At 46.2% G+C, this 18,854-nt stretch overlaps 1 protein-coding gene across 1 annotated transcript in view; it reads right to left on the reverse strand.

The window, feature by feature from the left end:
• ATP8B3 (ATPase phospholipid transporting 8B3) overlaps positions 1–18,311 on the reverse strand; it is a 198,334-nt gene extending 180,023 nt beyond the window's left edge. Inside the window, exon 1 of the mRNA XM_066574488.1 lies at positions 18,223–18,311. The gene's annotated coding sequence lies outside the window, so the exon portion shown is untranslated. The remainder of the gene's footprint in view (positions 1–18,222) is intronic.
• Between the last annotated feature and the right edge of the window lie 543 nt (positions 18,312–18,854).

Consider the following 18,854-nt stretch of genomic DNA (forward strand, 5'->3'; position numbering starts at 1 on the left):
AGAAAGTCCTCATGGTAACGCACGCGGTCATTGGTTCCAGATAATACATAAAATGTGCGTATTATCTATCTTTATCAATTTTTAAGAAAACAGGAAAATTCAAGCAGTTGAGTACAATCACTTAAGGCACATATCACTAAAAAGACGTAATTAAGGTGCATCTTTGTCTCATATTTGGCTCTGCAAAAACCTCATCTGGTTTGGAATCTTACTTCCAATACAAAAGAATACGTATTACTGGCTAGAAGTGCCTTATGTATTTACAACATTGTAGTTGGTACTCCAGAAACTAAAAACAATGATACATTCCTGTTGTAAAATATACTAAATAGAACATAGATAAACTCCACAGAACCATATAAAAAGGCCATAGAAAAAATAATAGGGTATAGAAAAAAAAAGAGAAGGGAAAAAAAATGTATGAGAGCAGAGAGGTGGGGAGATAGGAGGAAAGCTGCCTCAAAGACACTGAGAGGACAGAGTACCAAACATTATCCCATGCAACCCAGATGTCAGGACAAGAATGAAGACCCGCCAACACTTACTGCTCTGGGATCTTCAATCAGTGTTGCCTTCTCCTCAGGGTCCATAAAAAACTGCCCGGAAGACGTATGACATAAGAAACTCAGTCAAACTCATGCACCACTGCTATCATCTCCTCCATTCTCATGATAAAGCATCATTCCTCAACCCATTCACACAGAGCAGGTACCACAGGTGATCTCCAGTGTCTTGGGATCACCATTTTAGTAGCTGCCGAGGAACATGTCTCAGTGTGCCTTATTTTGATAAGGGCCAGCAAGCCTGGAATCAAGTAAAGAAGGGTCACCTGGGGAGTGTTCTCAATTCTCTTGCCTGAGAATGTCCCATGAATGTTTAAAATGTGCAGCCAAAAAAAGGTTAATATTCCTGTTGCAGCACCCGAGGAGCGGGCCCCAGCCTAGGACACAGTGGGGTATAGGTGTAGGCCTTGTCATGGTGGCTTTACCGTCTCCCACCTGGAGGGTAACCAGGTAAACATCCAAGGGTCTGAGAGCGGGCTATTAAATAGGTTAACCTACTGGTGGTTTACCTTAGTCCGCTTGTCACGTGTGACGCCACCGTTCCTTCTTCCGCGGTGAATTCACGATGATAGAATAAAGAGTCCACACGCAGAGTTGAGGGTTAAAGGCAGAACCGGGAACGGTCGGTAAAGCCGTATACTTGAACACAACTTGAACGAATCCAATACATTCGAGCAAAATTGACATCCACTGGCAATACACTTAGCACAGAAGAACACGTGGTGCGACAGGGAGGAAAACACAGGGACTTGCACAGGCTAAGTTATCTGTGGATCTCTGGTCCCGGACACTCACCGACTCTCTACCAATACACACACGGAGTAGAGGAATGCACACAGCACTGCACAGCGGGAACTCACACTTCTTGCAGCTTCTTAATCTCTTAATCTTCCAAGTGGGGAAGAAGAAGGGGTCTTCAACATCCATCAGCTACCCTCTCAGCCTCTTCCATATTCTCTACACACAGACTAAAGGTGTCTGTGTGCAGACCAGCTCCTCTCAGGACAGGCAGACCAAAAAAGACCCACTCATGCACCTTGCAACCACATATATAAAACAAGGTCACATGATATACAAAGAGATACGTTTCCAGACATAACCAAGACAGTAACCTATTCAGTGCTGCAGCTATGCCATATGCATCAAATTCACTCACATGGAACACATTGACAATACACATAAGCACAAGACAACATAGATCACTCAGAAACATCCAGAAAGTTCCACACATTAACTTGTGTAGAGTACACTGTACTCCTACAACATATAGAGGAGAGTGCCCCCTTCCTGATCCCAATGCCAGAACCTATCAGAACAAATGAATGATAATAACTGGAGAGTAGTATCATCTGGGGAAGATTTTGTAGTTTTTCTCCTTTACCTGAAAGACCAAAGAAATGCCATTCGAAAACTAATACATCTTAAAAATGTCACCCCTGTAAAAAGTAATTGCCAGATCTTGCTCCAACTTGTGTAAGAAGAGGAACCTATAAGAGTTGTAATGATAGCTGGTACATATGGGATTACAGTTTTTGAACTCCAAATGTGGAGGTTACATAGGAATAGCCAGGGTACTAAAGTATTTTTGTGATAAAGGATTGCGAATGTGCGTACTCTAACCAGGGCAGATTCAGATCAGGTCTCTGGGCCTTATGTAAGGACAGAGAGGAAAGTTTCCCATTTATCAACAAATGTGTAAAGCGTGGCAAAGGAATCAACTCGGAGAGTCCCCAACACCTGGCCTGAATGCTGGATTGTGAAGCAATGGAGTCATGGGTCCTGGCCTAGCTGAGATCTTTTATTTCACCACCCATGAGTCCCAAACCAACAGAAGATGTGAAACCGAAAAAGGGCATGAGTCATCCAAAGGCCTGTCATTGGGGTCAAGCCATGGTGCACCTCACAATCATCAGGTAACGGATGTTTTTCCAGTTCCACCCATAGCTTCTGACTCCCACTATGAGACCAATCCAACAGATGGTAAATGATGTCAGATTAGGGTGCCATTCCTCTCCGATGGGTTTAGGTTTATTCAGTACAGTTCTTCATATTCTAGATCTAGAGCAATGCTAACTGAGCTGATATCTGGACGCCAAGATGTCTGAGAATCCAGTCCTGCTAGTTGAACAAAAAATTACTTTGTAAGGAGAGCTCCTCCGTGGAAGGAAGTGAGATATTAAGTGCTTCAGTCTTGGCTAGATTTGCTTGTCACATTACTAAGATTACCAAATCTCTTGACTTCCTGAAAAACCGACAGTAGAGAGATGTGAGAGGATGAGACATGCACTAGTAAGTAATCAGCATATAATAGTAATAATCTTTATTGGTATAGCGCCAACACATTCCGCAGCGCTTACAAAAACATGGGGATACAGAAAGACAAAAGTACAAAAACCACGGTTACATGTATTAATCAGATGATGGAGACAATAGGGGTGAGGGTCCTGCTCCAACGAGCTTACATACTACAGGTAATGGGGGGTACAGGAGGTAGAGGGGCTGGAGATGTGCACAATATGGCGGGGTAGAGATGTGCGCGGTATGGAGAGGTGGAGATGTGCTTGGTATGGAGAGGTGGAGATGGGCACGGTATGGTGGGGTGGAGATGGGCACGGTATGGCGGGGTGGAGATGGGCACGGTATGGAGAGGTGGAGATGGGCACGGTATGGCGGGGTGGAGATGGGCACGGTATGGCGGGGTGGAGATGGGCACGGTATGGCGGGGTGGAGATGGGCACGGTATGGTGGGGTAGAGATGTGCACGGTATGGAGAGGTGGAGATGGGCACGGTATGGAGAGGTGGAGATATGCACGGTATGGTGGGGTAGAGATGTGCACGGTATGGAGAGGTGGAGATGGGCACGGTATGGTGGGGTGGAGATGGGCACGGTATGGTGGGGTGGAGATGGGCACGGTATGGCGGGGTGGAGATGGGCACGGTATGGCGGGGTGGAGATGGGCACGGTATGGCGGGGTGGAGATGGGCACGGTATGGCGGGGTGGAGATGGGCACGGTATGGCGGGGTGGAGATGGGCACGGTATGGCGGGGTGGAGATGGGCACGGTATGGAGAGGTGGACAGTGAGGGATGCTATACACATAGACAATGGTCAGACATTAAGCCATGTGGGGGCTGAATTTGTGACTGCAGGGGGTGGTTGATGGCAGCTAGCAGGGTTTGCAGTCAGTAGGTCAGGGAGCATGTTATATATAAGGCCAGCTTGTGGTGGTCGTGCCCAGGCCATATGCCTGAAATGTTAATGTTCTTGCAAAGTGCTATCACGTGTCCCATAGTAATAATATACAACGAGGGACAATCCTGGGGAGTGCCATTATTGATAGTAACTGGCTCTGATAAAAGTCCATTGGCTCTCACTAAGCCGTTGGAAAAGAGTAAAGGACCACAATGTGATCAATAAATCTGAGGCATAGTCTGATCTGCTGGACAGAGGCCCTCAAAAACCTCCAGCGGAGCCTATCAAAGGCATTGGCACAATGGCACTCTCTTGCACTCGGCATGAAAGATAAGCAAGATCGTACATATCGTCTCTTCCCTCCCTGCCAACCTGGTCTCTGTGTACTACTTCTGGAAACACTCAGCATAGGCGATTGGAAGGGAGTTTAGAATATATTTTAATATCTCATGAAATTGCATCTATATAATAAAAAGGTCTGTCTGAAGTAAATCAAATTCCTATCTGGAAGACCATCAGTATTTGGGCTCATTCACAATTGGGGGATTCATTGCAGACGTTTCTGTAATTGTACATTCATCTGCAGCAATCTGTGTATTTCCTGACAGATTAACCCCATATAGACCAATGGAACTGATTGTCAGCCTCCGAACACCCTGCAGCCGGAGAGCGCCCCCGCCTGCTACACGGATGGATTTTAGTCTGTACTTTTGATGAGCATTTGTAAGATAAAACCAGGAGTGGGCCCTAAACATTGCAAAAGTGCAAAGCCGCTGAGCCCCCGGCCCCATTGGTGGGCGCAATTCCTTCAAGACAAAAAAAAGCACACGCTCTATTTTCCACTTCTTTTGTGGAGGGAAAGAACAGATCTAGAACTCAATAACTGTATTGGCCATCTCATCGGATGAGAGCATCAATGCATGTTTTTTGCATGCCCAATTCTACAAAAGTACAGTAAAAACGTAGTTGTGCGTACAAATATGCAGACGTGTGACCCCCGCCTAAGGGAAGGAACCCAATGGTGGAAAAAAACATGCACTACATCAAAACTGAATTCGATGTAGCCTTACAGTAGAGCGGATCTGAACCAGAGGAGGTCCTGTGTCCCTACAAACGGGTGTAAAGTCTCCTCTCATCTGCATTGGTATTTGTACGGTTGTTCTTCTTACCTTTTCTGAGGATCTATGGAAGAACTCTCCGTAGAACACCACAACAGCTTCCATAGTAGAGCATGCTGCGTCTTCACAGCAAGACTGCTGACCGCAGAGCTGCTACAAGGCTGCTCACAGCGGGCCGGGACGCTCCTCTACTTGGTACAGGAGGAAACAAGTGATCTTGGCAACCTGCAGCGTGAGGCTTACTCGTAACCACCCTTGGGAAAAACCGTGTCCCATGACAGATTAAGGTTTATGGCTTAACCGCTTAATGAGCGGGCCGTTTTTTCTTTTGCAACATTTTGTTTTTTCTTCTCCACTATCAAAAATTGTAACTTTTGTTTTGCTGCTGACGTCGCTTGTATTTGGGCTTTTTTGCGGGACGAGTTGTATTTTTCCGAGATACTATTTAATGCGCCATATAATGTACTAAAATCTATCAGAAATCTGGAGAGAAATGGAATGAAACCAATTTTAGGGGGGAAGGGTCTTGTTTTTACTGTAAAAATGACATGATAACTTCACTCTGTGGGTCAGTACGATTATGGTGATAATTGGGAAAACAATGTCCGCCACTGTCTTCTTGCTGCTGTAACGTTTTACACTTTTTGGTTGACATCGTTTTTGCAGGCGATCCTGTAGTTGCTATTGGTACCATTTTGGAATACAGATGACTTTTGTGATCATTTTTCTTGGAGAGGAGGTGACCCAAAAAACCTTCCGTAATTCTGACATTGTATTTTTAGGATGTTCCCTGTGCCGGATAAATAATAGGTTACTTTGATAGATCAGGTTTTTATGGATGTGGTGAAACCAATTATGTTTTTTTTTTGTTCTGATTCTTTTTATTATAGATAATTGTGGAAAAGGAGGGTTTTTAAACTTTTAACACCTTTTATTTTTTGTAATTAATAAAACTCTTTAAACTCATTTTTACATTTTTTGTAGCCCACATAGGGACTTGAACTTGCGATGGTTTGATCACTCATACAGCATAATGTAATACCGTAGTATTATGTAATACCGCATTCTGATAAGCAGTTTATCAAGCCATGATATGACTTGACTTGATAGGCACTCAGCTATGGCAACCAAACGGCACCCCACAATCTAATCACGGAGAGCTGTTGGGGACCCCCAAACTCTGATTGGAACATTTAAATGCTGCTGTCGGAATGGACAGCAGCAATCAAAGGGTTAACAACCACGCTCAGCATTCACACTGATCACAGCTGTCAATTGTGAAAGACAGCCTGCAGCGGCCATGTATGGAGTGGGATCAGCTTTTGAACCTGTGACATACAAAGCCCGGCCGCCCGAGGCATAAATAGTACACCCTGTGTCATTAAAGGGTTAAATATGTTACTAATATATTGTTAAAGGAAATCACATTTTAAAGTAATTACAGTTTTGATTTCATTATGGAATTTGTTTTAGTATCACTCAGAAACGCACTCTGGGAGAATGATAAGAGCCTCGATGGCGGACGGCAGGACACTGCGGGGGGGGTGTGTACAATGAAAGTGGAATAGAGCGGACAGCCAGGAAAGTCGCCATGTTTAGAGCTCGGAAAAAGCCGCTTGCAGCGTCAAAAGTACAAGGCAATAACTAAAACACATCGCTATTAGGAGTTAATACTTATCTGCCCACTGATATTTTCAGCTGAACTTTCACCTCCGATACAAAGTGAAAGGGTACAATGAAATACAGCACACATATGTCACCAGAGCGCTGCAGCCCATATATCACACATATAACACATATCACATATCACACATATAGCTATATAATATCAGTACTGGCTTATTCTCCATCAGTCTTATTTTCTATTCTATTTAGCTGACTATGTTTAATCACATCACAGCCCATTGGTTGAACCGGCCACATTCTATATTTTTGATTGACATTTTTTGACACTTGTTGCTTTGAAGCAGACACATGCTCTTGGGGTGCCATCAATAAACATTAAGGCCTTGTTCAGACCAGTAGGTTGCTATGGAAGCGCTCACACAGAATCTGCGCTGGTAAAAAAGAAAGATAGGACAATGAGTGCCGACTCGCCTGTCAGCTCCATGCTGCGGTGCTGTCCATGGTGCTGACCACAGGCCCCTATGGGAGACGGCAGCACTCTGCTTACAGCCCGGACATGTGAATGGGGAGCAGCTCGTTCACCGCAGGATTCCTGCATGTCAGCAGTGTGGTTTATACGCTGCTATAGCAGCGTGTAAACCACACTCGTCTGAATGAGGCCTAAAAGGTGTTTTCTGAGGTATTTATTCCATATAGTTTGGGACTCCATGTGCCCAAGGCTATATAAAATCAAAATGTTCATGTTTTAGCAGTCCGGCACCACGGCATCTGACAGGTGAAGTGACCAGGCAAGAAGACCCAGTGATATCCCCTAAACCTGTCACCCTGCAGGTTTACTGGATGTCATCAGTGACATCCCTGTCAGGTCTTCTATTGGCTCTACTGGTCACTGGTGATGAGTGGTTAGTGGAATAATCTGTTTGTGACAGTATTAAACCGATTTTACAAAAATCATTGTCCTATAGTCATAGTCATAGTTATAGTCATGATGTCATAGTCAATGGGAGTAAAAAAAAATCACTAATTTGACCTCCAGAAGGTCCCCAATGCAGACAAAACCACAAATCTGGAAAAACGGTGCTCTTCCCAAAAATTGGTCAGAATAGTGTACAATGGTGTGGAAGGGGGGGGGGGTCACTCATAGCACAGGGGTGTAGCTGAAAACAAAAGAAGGTCCACATAAGGTCTCCTAGATCAAAAATTGCACCAAGTAAGACAGCGGGTAAGCTGCTTGTTTTAAAAGGAATGTCATACATTTTAGAAGGACAAATTCTACCAGGTGAACAGAAGAGCCGAGCACGGACCTCCTCCAAGGGAAAGCTGGAGAGCTGCAGATGTATCTCGTAATTTAGGAAATTTTTGTTTTGAGAAAATGAAAAGGAGGAAATAAAGCAGCAGCACCAGCACTTTGAGGACACAGTGAGGTCTTTGATATAAATCTATGCTCAGCCATATGTGAATAAAAGTTACCAGTGTGCCAACTAATCAGTGGTATCTGCTCTGGGGGTGCAGAAGTCGGGTGAAATCCATGCCTGGTTCATTTTTATAATTGTCAGGTCATCCACATTGTCTGCGGACAGGCGGATGTGTCTGTCAGTTATCACCCCCAGCGGTACTGAACTCCCTTTCTGACAGCACACTAGTAGGGCAGCGGGCAAGCACCTCTAAAGCATGTTGTGCACGATTAGGCCATTTGTCCAGCTTAGACACCCAGAAGTCAAAGGAGCCAACGCCATGTCTGAGTACAACTAAATGAGAGAGGACATAGTCTTGGGCCATCATGGATAAGTGCTTTCTGTGATTATCAGTCCTACCCTGTGCTTTTGCTGTAGGCAAACTGCCACACCTCTGTCAGACTCCCCCCCCCCCCCCCCCCCCAAAAAAAAATGGTTGGGCATCAGTGCATACAATGTCTCAGTCCTCTTCCTCATGGTTGTTTGGACTGGCTGACATCCATGAAACTGAATGATCAAACAGTTCCTCAGACTGATCCGGCTTTGGAGGCCGCAGGGGATTTGACATGGGGTGAAGTAGAGGGAGCATGCAAATGGCTGACTAAAGAGGAGGTAGTGGTGCGTGAGCCATGCTGCATCATCCGCTCTACGACCTGTTCTGCATGCTGCGGATGTAACACACGGGCAGAACCACCTCTAAGGGATGGCAGCAGGCTTGTGTCGCCTCCTGCAGAACATGGGGCTGTTGCTTCAGTGGAGCCGCTTGAGGTGCCAACTTGCCCCGTCCTCTACCACTTTCACCACCACTTGCTTTCTTCATGTTTCCTGTTTTTTAGGTTTATTTTTTAGTGTAGCTTTATGTAACTTATTAGCAAACTTTGTAGTCATGTAGGCATACAGAAGTGATGCAGCTTCTCTGCCCTGTGCTTGGCTGTAAAAGGGACGCTGATTACACTGTGCCTATGTTATATATGGCTAGGTCATGTGATCACGGCATCCAATGAAACTGCTCCCTATATGCAAGATGGAGAACACAATTGGTGACATCAGCATGGGGCCCTGTCTGCTGATTGGCATTATGGGAAATTCGATTTAGCTAAAATTAGAGTGAATTTATTGCCCGACTGATCAAGACAAACAACTAGTGGTTGGAGCCGAAGACAAGAGAATCCCAGAGCAGTGGTGAGCGGGGGAACAGCGCCGCAGCGGGACGTGGTTAAGGATGTTTGCTTTATTTTCACTGTGTTCATTCCCCACTGCCACTACTAAAGTTTTTAAATTCAAAAAACCCTTTTTAGGCTGGGTCACACGGGGTGAAATTGATGCGAAATTTCCGTTAGGGCTTTCTCCGCGGAAATTCCGCCGGCAATCTTAAGCCCGAGACTAAGCAGCAAAGTGGATGAGATTTCCAAAAATGTCATCCAGACGCCGCGGACAGTTTGTTGTGGTCAAGCCGCGCTGAAACGGACATCCACGCGCAATTCAAAGTCACGGCATGTCAGTTGTATCACCATCTCCGCTGCGGGCTCTCTCCTCTTTATGGGGAGAGACTGACGCAGTGGAATAAGCCGTTTACAAAATCTGTGGGACTTCAGCTGCGGAAATCTCGCAGAGTTTCTGCCCGGTCCCACCGTGGACATTCCGTGAGATTCCCGCCCGTGTGAACGCAGCCTAACCGAATTTTGAAAATATTTAGGTTTAGTTTTTTCATTGCATTACACGCAGACCCGCCGTACGAGGTACGAGGCCGCCTTCACACGGTTCTGGGGGTTGGAGAAAACTTACAAATTTCAAGCGTGGAATATTTGAAACTCTATGAAAAGCCTATGTACAAAACAGCAGAAGAAACTGCCGTACTGGACCCAAAGCTTAAGATCACTGGAAGAAGAATTGTACAGAACAATCCCAGTAAGTGGCCATGTACCAACCAATGCATATGGCACACAGCATACAAAGGGTGTCGGGCCACATGGTACGTGTAGTGCACCATGCAGGTTTGCTACATATTAGTAACGCCCTATTTCAGTCCAACGTGTGCCCTGCACCTCATGGGTAACCCCCCCCCCCCCTCGCTCGCCCGCCAGCCACACTGCATGTTACGGATACATACTGTTGGATACCGATAAATACGTTGTGGTGGTTGGTACATGTACGTAGAGCACGCTGCATTTTGGAAAAACACCAAGGGACGAAAAAGAATTACCAAAAACGCCCGGAAAATGCCATAATACAAACCATTGTAGTGCTTGCTGAAAAACCTTCAGGAGGCATCTCGCCACCAGAAAAATACTGAAAAAAACAAGTAAAAATGCAGGTTTTACACAATCCAATTCCCGGCTGCTCAGGTAATCAGTCTGATGGCTTGACTTGTACTTAGATCAGGGGCGTAACTACAGAGGATGCAGGGGATGCGGTGGCACCCGGGCCCAGGAGCCTTGAAGGGCCCATAAGGCTTTTCTTCTAAATATAGGGAACCCAGTAGTATGAGTAAAGCATTATAGTTGGGGGCCCTGTTACAAGTTTTGCATCGGGGCCCGGGAGCTTCAAGTTACGCCTCTGACTTAGATGTATAAAATGCGCAGCAGAATCTGCGTGGAGGGCTGCATGATAAGTGAGCAGAGTTTGGTAGAGAGTTACTGTAGTGTCCCAAATCACCATCCTGGACCCCTCCATAAATGTCATACATGTCTGTCTTATGTGGATGCACTCTGCAAAACTGTTATGTCAATTTTCTGTATGTGTGTTGCACAGCTGCAGCGTCTAAGGGGTTAACTCCCTATAATGATTGCCTGTCTGCTCTGCTGCTGAACGTATCTATCCTGCTGGGTCATGTGGTACAAGCGTGGTTATAAATGTGAGTGTCTGAGAGCGGGAGAGGAGTCCATCTTCAGAGCGTTCCATTGAGTCTTTCTTCACCTGTAGTGCTAACACAGAGCCCCATGGGAGCTCCATCAGCTTCCATGTTGGTGAAGATGGAAGAGGGGGAGAGTGTAGTTGTAGAGGAGTGAGTCCGCCTAAAAGAGAGAGCACACCAGAACCAAACTGCCACTGAACCAGGTACCCATTCACACTACAGGCATTCTTTATTTTTCTTGCGTGTCCGTCCGCTAATAGGATCACCGCACAGAGGTACGTGATTGTGACCCCCACACTGAGAATGTGCAGGGGGCTTTTAGGCCAAGCCTTCTACTAAGTGATTTCTTGCCGGAGTATGTGTGGAGAGGTTCCTGCTTTCTTATCTCCTCCGGAGAATGTTTAATGTCCAGGACCGGTGACATATAGATAAAGTGGACTATAGGGCCGTGTTGTATTTTTGCCTCCCAACCTCTGAGCTTCTGCCTGTAATGTTTCCCAAGTGAATCATACCTGCCAGTTAGCCCAAGTTTATACAAGTAGTTTGTTGGGTCTCAGCCTTTCCTGAGGTGCCGAGGTACGATACACAAGTCTCTGGGTCTATTATTTCGCCGTATATTTTTAGTACTTCTCAGCCGCACTGATTTTCTCCTATTTCTAACCCTTTTTATTCCTGTAATGTATGAACCGCTCACAGTAAGTAATTGGGATGTTTTTAACCCCTGAAGGACGCGGACCTTTTTTTTTTCTTCCATTTTCATTTTTTTCTTCCCCCATAACTCGTTTCTCCATTGCCGTCGCTGTATGAGGGCTTGCTGTTTTTTGCGGGACGAGTTGTATTTTTCACTGGTGCTATTTACTGTACCGTATAATGGACTGAAAGACTTTTACAGAATTCTAAGTGGAGTAAAATGGAAAAAAAAAAATGACAATACACCATCTTTCGGTGCGCCTTGTTTCTACGGCGCACAAACTGCAACAAAACTGACCCGATACCTTTATTCTGTGGGTCGGTGCGATTACTGCGATACCAAATTATAGCGGTTTATTTTTTGCTGTACTAATTTAATTTTTTTCAGACATTTAATTTTTTAAAATTATTTTCTGCCGCGTCTTCTGAGCGCAATACGCTTTTTATTTTTCCATCAACATAGTTGTGTGGGGGCTCATTTTTTGCGGGACGTCCTGCAGTTTACGTTGGTACCATTTTGGAATACATAGGTCTATTTGATCGCTTTTTATTGCATTTTATCTGGGAGACAGGGTGACCGAATTGTGCATATACACACTACAACATAGGCCTGGATGGCCAACTTCCAAAGGTCCCTTGGTGTCCTCAGGGGGAACAACAACCAGGGCTATAGCGAGCCGAGCGCTGCACGGGTAACTCTTAGGCCTCTCTCACACAGGCGGTTTTTACTGCGATTAACCCGGCGTTACTCGCGGTAAAAAACGCCATCATTGAAATTAATGGGGCCTTGCAGACATGCACTCGATTGTGGCGCTAGACGTCGCTTTCCAGCGCTGTGATCTTCGAGTGGAGTCTGATCTACCTTTGGCCGTTTAGCGCACCTCATCACCCATCACAATGACGGTAAAGCGGCAAAGTTGGCCCAGGTCTCCAGGAACCCGAAAACCCCTCTTTCCTACACCAATTCTGGAGCCATTGGTTTACCCCCTAATCTCCCACTGCCTTTCTTGTGTGGCACGAGGTACAGGTGGTCTTTCAGAAGATACTACTTTGGAGGTCCTTGCCCTAAGCTTACATCCTAAAATAGTTTCACCTCCCTCTAACTTTGTTGCAGCCTACAGCGAAAGCACATGGAGAACTGAGAATCACAGGCAGTAATTATCCATGATGGTCCAAGACTACGTCAGCTGCCATGTGGATGGACTCAGCTTGTGGAGCATGCTGTAGAGATTCTTGCCTGTCCTGATGCCAGTGTGCTGTCAGAAAGGGAGTTCAGTACCGCTGGGGGTGATAACTGAGAGACGCATCCGCCTGTCCGCAGACAATGTGGATCTTCTGACATTTATAAAATGAACCAGGCATGAATTTCACCTGTGGTACAGGAATTGCTGCTGCTCTCCTCCTGCTTCCATCATGTTTCCTCCTCCTTCTCCAAAAATGAAGATTTTCTAAATTACAAGATACATCTGCAGCTCTCCAGCTGATCCTTGGAGGAGGTCCGTGCTCGGCTGTTCTGTTCACCTGGTAGAATTTGTCTTTGCATTGCCCTAAAACAAGCAGCCCACCTGCTGTCTTCTTTGGTGTATTTATTGATCTAGGGGACCTTCTGTGCGCCTTCTTTTGTATTTAGTGACACCCCTGCGCTACGAGTGACCCCTACACCACTCCACACTATTTTGACCAATTTTTAGAAAGAACGCAGTGTTCCCAAGTTTTGTGTCTGTATTCCCATGCAATTTGGGGGGCTTTTGCTGCATTAGGGACCTTCTGGAGGACAAACTAGCGCACCTGATTTTTACTCACATAGACTTTAATGGGAATTGGACATTGAGTGATGATTTCAGGACCCCCACCAATCAGCTGATTGAAGGTGCCATGTCGCCGATTTGAGCAGTGTAGCCTCTTTACATCTCAGCATACTCAAAAATGTCATATTATTCATAGGGACCATTCTGGGTACTGCAGGCTTGTCCCATTTATTTCAAGCGCTGCAGCCCCTTTAATCAGCTGATTGGCAGGAGTCCTGAGTAGCGGACCCTACCGCTCAGATATTGATGACCTGTCCTGAGGATGGGCCATACATTATTAAAGGCTGGATAACCCCTTTATTGTAATTCGCTTCATGTTGTGTCATGGCTGAGATGATCTGCGCTCCTTAAAGGTTTCGTTCATTCCTCCCGATTTTGCACAGATTTCACCTTTCTGTTAATTCCACAGCAAAATCTGTAGATTCTTCATTTAGATGTAAAAAATACCCATTTGGTTAATGCAAAAAAATGTGATTAAACTTTGAATACTATGTGCCTGTCTTCAGAATAGTGAACGCCATCCGGCCGTCCTCAGTTGGCTTAGATGCATATGATGATTTCTGCCCAGCATCGGGCCATATAGAGGGGCGGTAAGCATGAAGCCTGCTCCGCGATAGACCGAGCCTCCATAATGTTGTATTAGGGAGTAAAAGTCTGCCTCCCTTCAGGCTCTCTTGCAGTATTTGTAAAGAAATACAGGGGTTTTTTGGCGGCATTTTTACCTGCAGAATTAATGTTGAAGATCTTGTGACCTCGGCTGAAGATTTGGGCTGCGGATTTCAAATAACCTTGAAGCCTAAGAAGAAATCCTGCATCCAGAATCTGCAGCGCATGTAGAGTATGCTGCGAAAACACGTAGAAAGCAAAAAAACGACACTCCGAAAATTACTGGGCTGCAGGTTTTATTCTCTAGTCTCAGGCCTCATGTCTACGGGGAAAATCAGATCCGCTGCGGATTTGTAACGCGGATGCAATGTAATTGTCTTTTATTTTTCATGCGGGAGATCAGTTGCGCTGTGTGCTCTATGAGCTCCGCACGCCTGATCCGCACTAAAATGGAGCATGTCACGTTTTTTTTTTATGCTCCAGAAATTTTTTAATTCCCTTTTATTGACCATCCGCGGGTATTTATCTACCCACGGGTGGTCAATGCATCCCTATGGGGTGCGGATCCACGTGCGGGAAAAACACAGCGGATTTTAACTCTTCTCCTGCCCGCGGATCCGCGTCCCATAGGGATGCATTGACCACCCGCGGGGTAGATAAATACCCGCAGATGGTCAATAAAAGGGATTTAAAAAAAAATGGAGCATGAAAAAATCTGGACCATGCTCCTTCTTCGTGCGGGTCTCCCAAAATCGGAATTTACTCACCTGCTCCGGATCTTCCCTTCACCGCGGCTTCATCTTCTCTCTGTCGCGGCCGGATCTTTTTTCTTCGGGCCGGCGCATGCGCGGGGCACGTAACCGACATGCCCTGCGCATCCGCCAAGCCGAAGAAAGAAGATCCGGCCGTGACAGAGAGAAGATGAAGCCGCGGTAAAGGGAAGATCCGGAGCGGGCGAGAGGTATGTTAAATCTTATTTTTATGCCTCATGTCTGCGGGGCAGGAGGGACCCGCTAAGGATGCTCCATGGAGAATCCGTAGCGGGCCTTAGGCCTCATGTCCACGGGGAAAATCAGTTCCGCTGCAGATATGTAACGCAGATTTCTGCTGCGGATGAGCTTAAATTCCTTTTTTTCCCATGCGGGAGATCAGTTGAGCTCTATGAGCTCCCGCACGCGTGATCCGCACTTAAATGGAGCATGTCGCACTTTTTTTCACGCGCATGAAATTTTTAAATCACTTTAAAATCCCATCTGTGGCTGTTTATCTCCCCGCGGGGGGTCAGTGCATTTCAGTGGAAAATTTTAGGTGCGGATCACGCACGCGGGTGATCTGCTGCAGATTTTACATTTTCCCTGTGGACATGAGGCCTTAGGATTAGATCGGGGGACTTTTTCTGCAGGTCCGTCAACGAAAAAAATTACGTTTTGGAGACTAAAAATAATAATTTGTAAAAGAAGGATTTTTATTGTGCAAAAGTAAAAAACGACAAAAAAAAAATTATAATTTTGGTATTGTTATAATTGTACAGAGAAAAATGTATCATGTCATTTCTGCTGCATGATAACTGGCATCACATGACCGTAAGCACATTGGCGTAACCTAAGCGCTACATTGTGTGGAGGGAATACATCAGCGTGTTTTACTGCACTTTTCCCCTGTAAGGCGTCTTCATTCTGCATGGTAAGTCCTCTCTGTAGGACATTATTTGTAGGGTCCCTAAAGGTTGTTTTTGTAGTGCACCAATGGTAACATTCCTCCCAGCTCACCGTTCTGGCACCGTCGTCCTACATATTTTCGGAGGTTGTGCCATGTCACTAGGCCTTCGGTGTCCTCTGCTGGAGTCTCAGCCAGGGCACCCTACAATCCTGCAGGAATAGATTTTTAGGGTTCTTGTCCTCTGTGGCAATACAAGAGTTAATTCTTCCTGGTCCTTTATTTTGCCGCAGTGTTTCCTCATTAACTCCTTAGGTGCCTTAGGACTTCATTCACACATTCCCTGAGTATCTATCCAGCTGACTCCTAGTTGTGCTCCTGTGAAGTGCCAAACTATGGCAGCTTTGTGATATCCGGTCGTGTCTGTTCAGCTCTACTACCATATTGCCTGAAACCTACTCAGCTCTGCTAGATCTGCAAGTCTTGCCTGTTCGTCTGTGCCGCCAAGATAAACTGAAATTGGCTGTCAAGCTTGCGGTTTAGGGATACAATACACAGGACCTTCAGCATGTGTCATCACAGCAGGGGAAAACAGAAAAACACGACCCCCTGCAGCATCAGATCCCATGGTTTAATTAGGGTAAGGCCACCTGCAGACGGCTGGGTTGAGAATTCTCGCAGCGGGATCCGACCCGCACCCCTGCAGGGACCAGTGCGGGTCCCACCAGCTCCCACGGCTCCGGCTCTGTGATGTGCCGTCTGCTGGCCAGCCAGCGCATGCGCAGAGCGGAGCCGGCCCGTCACTACTGACATTTTTTTGTGCAGGCCTCTGCGAGACCCGCACAGAAATAGAGCATGCTGCGATTTGTTTACCGCGTGCGATTTCACGAGGATTGAGTTTTCTAATGCAATCCTATGGCAGCGGCCATGGGCAAAAATTCTGCAGGAAATCCCATCATGGAATTTCCGCCCATGTGCAGGGGGCCTTAATTTGTATTTTATGTGGCCCCCAATAATACTCACAGAACGTATACTGGACATACTTGGTTCCCTTCAGCAAGTTTGGCAACTATACCTTCTGCATGTATAGTGACATTTTCACTGAGAACCAGACTGTTGCTTTAAAGGGGTTGTCGGAGTCATGGAAAGCCCCGTCACCGGGCCCCGATGCATTTAAATAACAAATGCGGTTACTCACCTCTCCCCCTACCCCATCTGTCCTCTCCCACCGCTATGGTCTCCCTGTAACTTCACATGGCAGGTTGAGCCCGTCTACAAACAAGTTGCAGCAGCCAAGGACAGCGTTCAGCGATCATGGCCGAGTGCTGTCATTGGCTGCTACAACAGGGTGGAGCCAGTGGTGGAGGGGGAGAGGGGAGTAAAGGCTCATTTACACGATGCCCGACACTGGTCCCTGCGTCTCTGTGCTCCTCGGGGGGGGGGGGGGGGCAGTGCAGAAGATTTTATTTCCTCTCGCTCCTCCGCCCCTCTTGTATGCAGCATAAAACATGAGCGATGAAGCTGATTGCTCACCGCTCAGTTTAAACAGCCGCCGTTCCATAGCAAACAGCTGCTGTGTATCTCAATGGAGAGGGGCAGGAGAGCGAGAGGAGCGAAATCCCCTGCACTGCCCCGCCCCCTAGCTGTGCTAGCTCGGGGATACAGGTGTGAGTGTCGGGCATCGTTTGCCCAACACTCGTCCAGTGTAAATGGGCATTAACTGCTCATTTGTTGTTTTAATGAACGGGAGACGAGGTGACAGGGATTTCCTTAACTTTGACAACCCCTTTAACCCTCATGTGGTACCATGGGGTCTATCTCACCCCAGCATTGTTCATTGCAGCTCTGCAATTGAAACTGGTACCACCACTGGCGTAACTATAGGGGATGCAGAGGATGCGGCTGCACCCGGGCCCAGGAGTTCCATAAGGCCTCTCTTCTCCATATAGTGAGCCCAGAACTATGAATAAAGCATTACAGTTGGGGGCCCTGTTACAGGTTTTGCATTGGGGCCCAGGAGCTTCAAGTTATGCCTCTGGGTACCACACAAGGGTTAAGTATAAGAAACCCCAAACTGCCACTTGAGTCTCCCTGAACATCAACTATGGATACCAAAAGGCTATAGAGCTCCTAGTTGGGGAAGGTCGCTGCCATATGTGTCTAACAACATTTAAGCCCCTCTCCCCACCAATCACAGTCATACAACCAATGTACGGTGAGTGGGGGAGGGCGACCGTTATCGGAGCTGTATGGCCAACTTTAAATGGTCACATTGGACTTTGCGTGTACAAAGCCAAAGTGTCCAACCGCCGCCAGCGCTCACAGCTACAAACCGATTCCATCTTTCACTTGTGAAGTGGTTTGGTGATAGAAGCAACAATGTAACTCTTTGATAGAACGCATGCATTCTAGAAGGAACATAAAGCTGCGGTCAGCGTGTTTGATAATACTCTGCAAAATGAAGAGGCGGAGCTAAATATTACAGAGGACACTGAAGAATTGGCGCGGCGATATGCTGTAATACCGCGGTCCACATGCTAATGACCGACAAGGACACGGGAAGCTCACAGAACCTCAATGACAAGATCGGCATGGATACAACCATCTCTGTAGCAAAGCAACTAAACAGCGCAAAAAGCAATCATCTGCTTACCAAAGAAGAGATTCAGAGGCCGGCTGTATATCAGGTCACCTGCAGCAAGCAAATAAGGGATTATGTGGAGCTCGGGGCTGGTCGAGGACTCCGCCCCGCAGAGCAGCAGCCAGGTGTCTGCAGGTAATGTTCCTCCTGCACCTGTCCTCGCTGTGTTGGCAGCTCTGCATCCAAAGCTGGGTACTTATACAAAACTCCGAGAAAAAACAGTTTGGGGTTACATAAAGGTAACACAGCAGTCAGGAAATCCAAACCCTTATGTGAAGTAATAGTGGAGCAATGCAATACTTTGTAGGTGTGAAAGAAACCTTGGAGGAAATGTATTCAGACCGGCATTTAACCCCTTAGTGACGGAGCCAAATTTTGGAAATCTGACATGTGTCACTTAACATAGCATAACTCCGTAAAGGCTTTGCATGTCCCAGTGATTCTGACATTGTTTTTTTGCCACATGTTGTACTTCACTTAGGTGGAAAAATAGAATGATAGTATATGTGAATATTTATTAAAAGTGCCAATTTTGGGAAAATTTTGAAAAAATTGTCTTTTTTTTACATTTTCCACTGTAATTACGCAAATATGTGCAAACATACTGTACATATTTTTGCTAAGATATATATTTCCATCCGTTT

Source organism: Eleutherodactylus coqui, chromosome 7, assembly GCF_035609145.1.
Source record: "Eleutherodactylus coqui strain aEleCoq1 chromosome 7, aEleCoq1.hap1, whole genome shotgun sequence".
Taxonomy (NCBI): domain Eukaryota; kingdom Metazoa; phylum Chordata; class Amphibia; order Anura; family Eleutherodactylidae; genus Eleutherodactylus; species Eleutherodactylus coqui.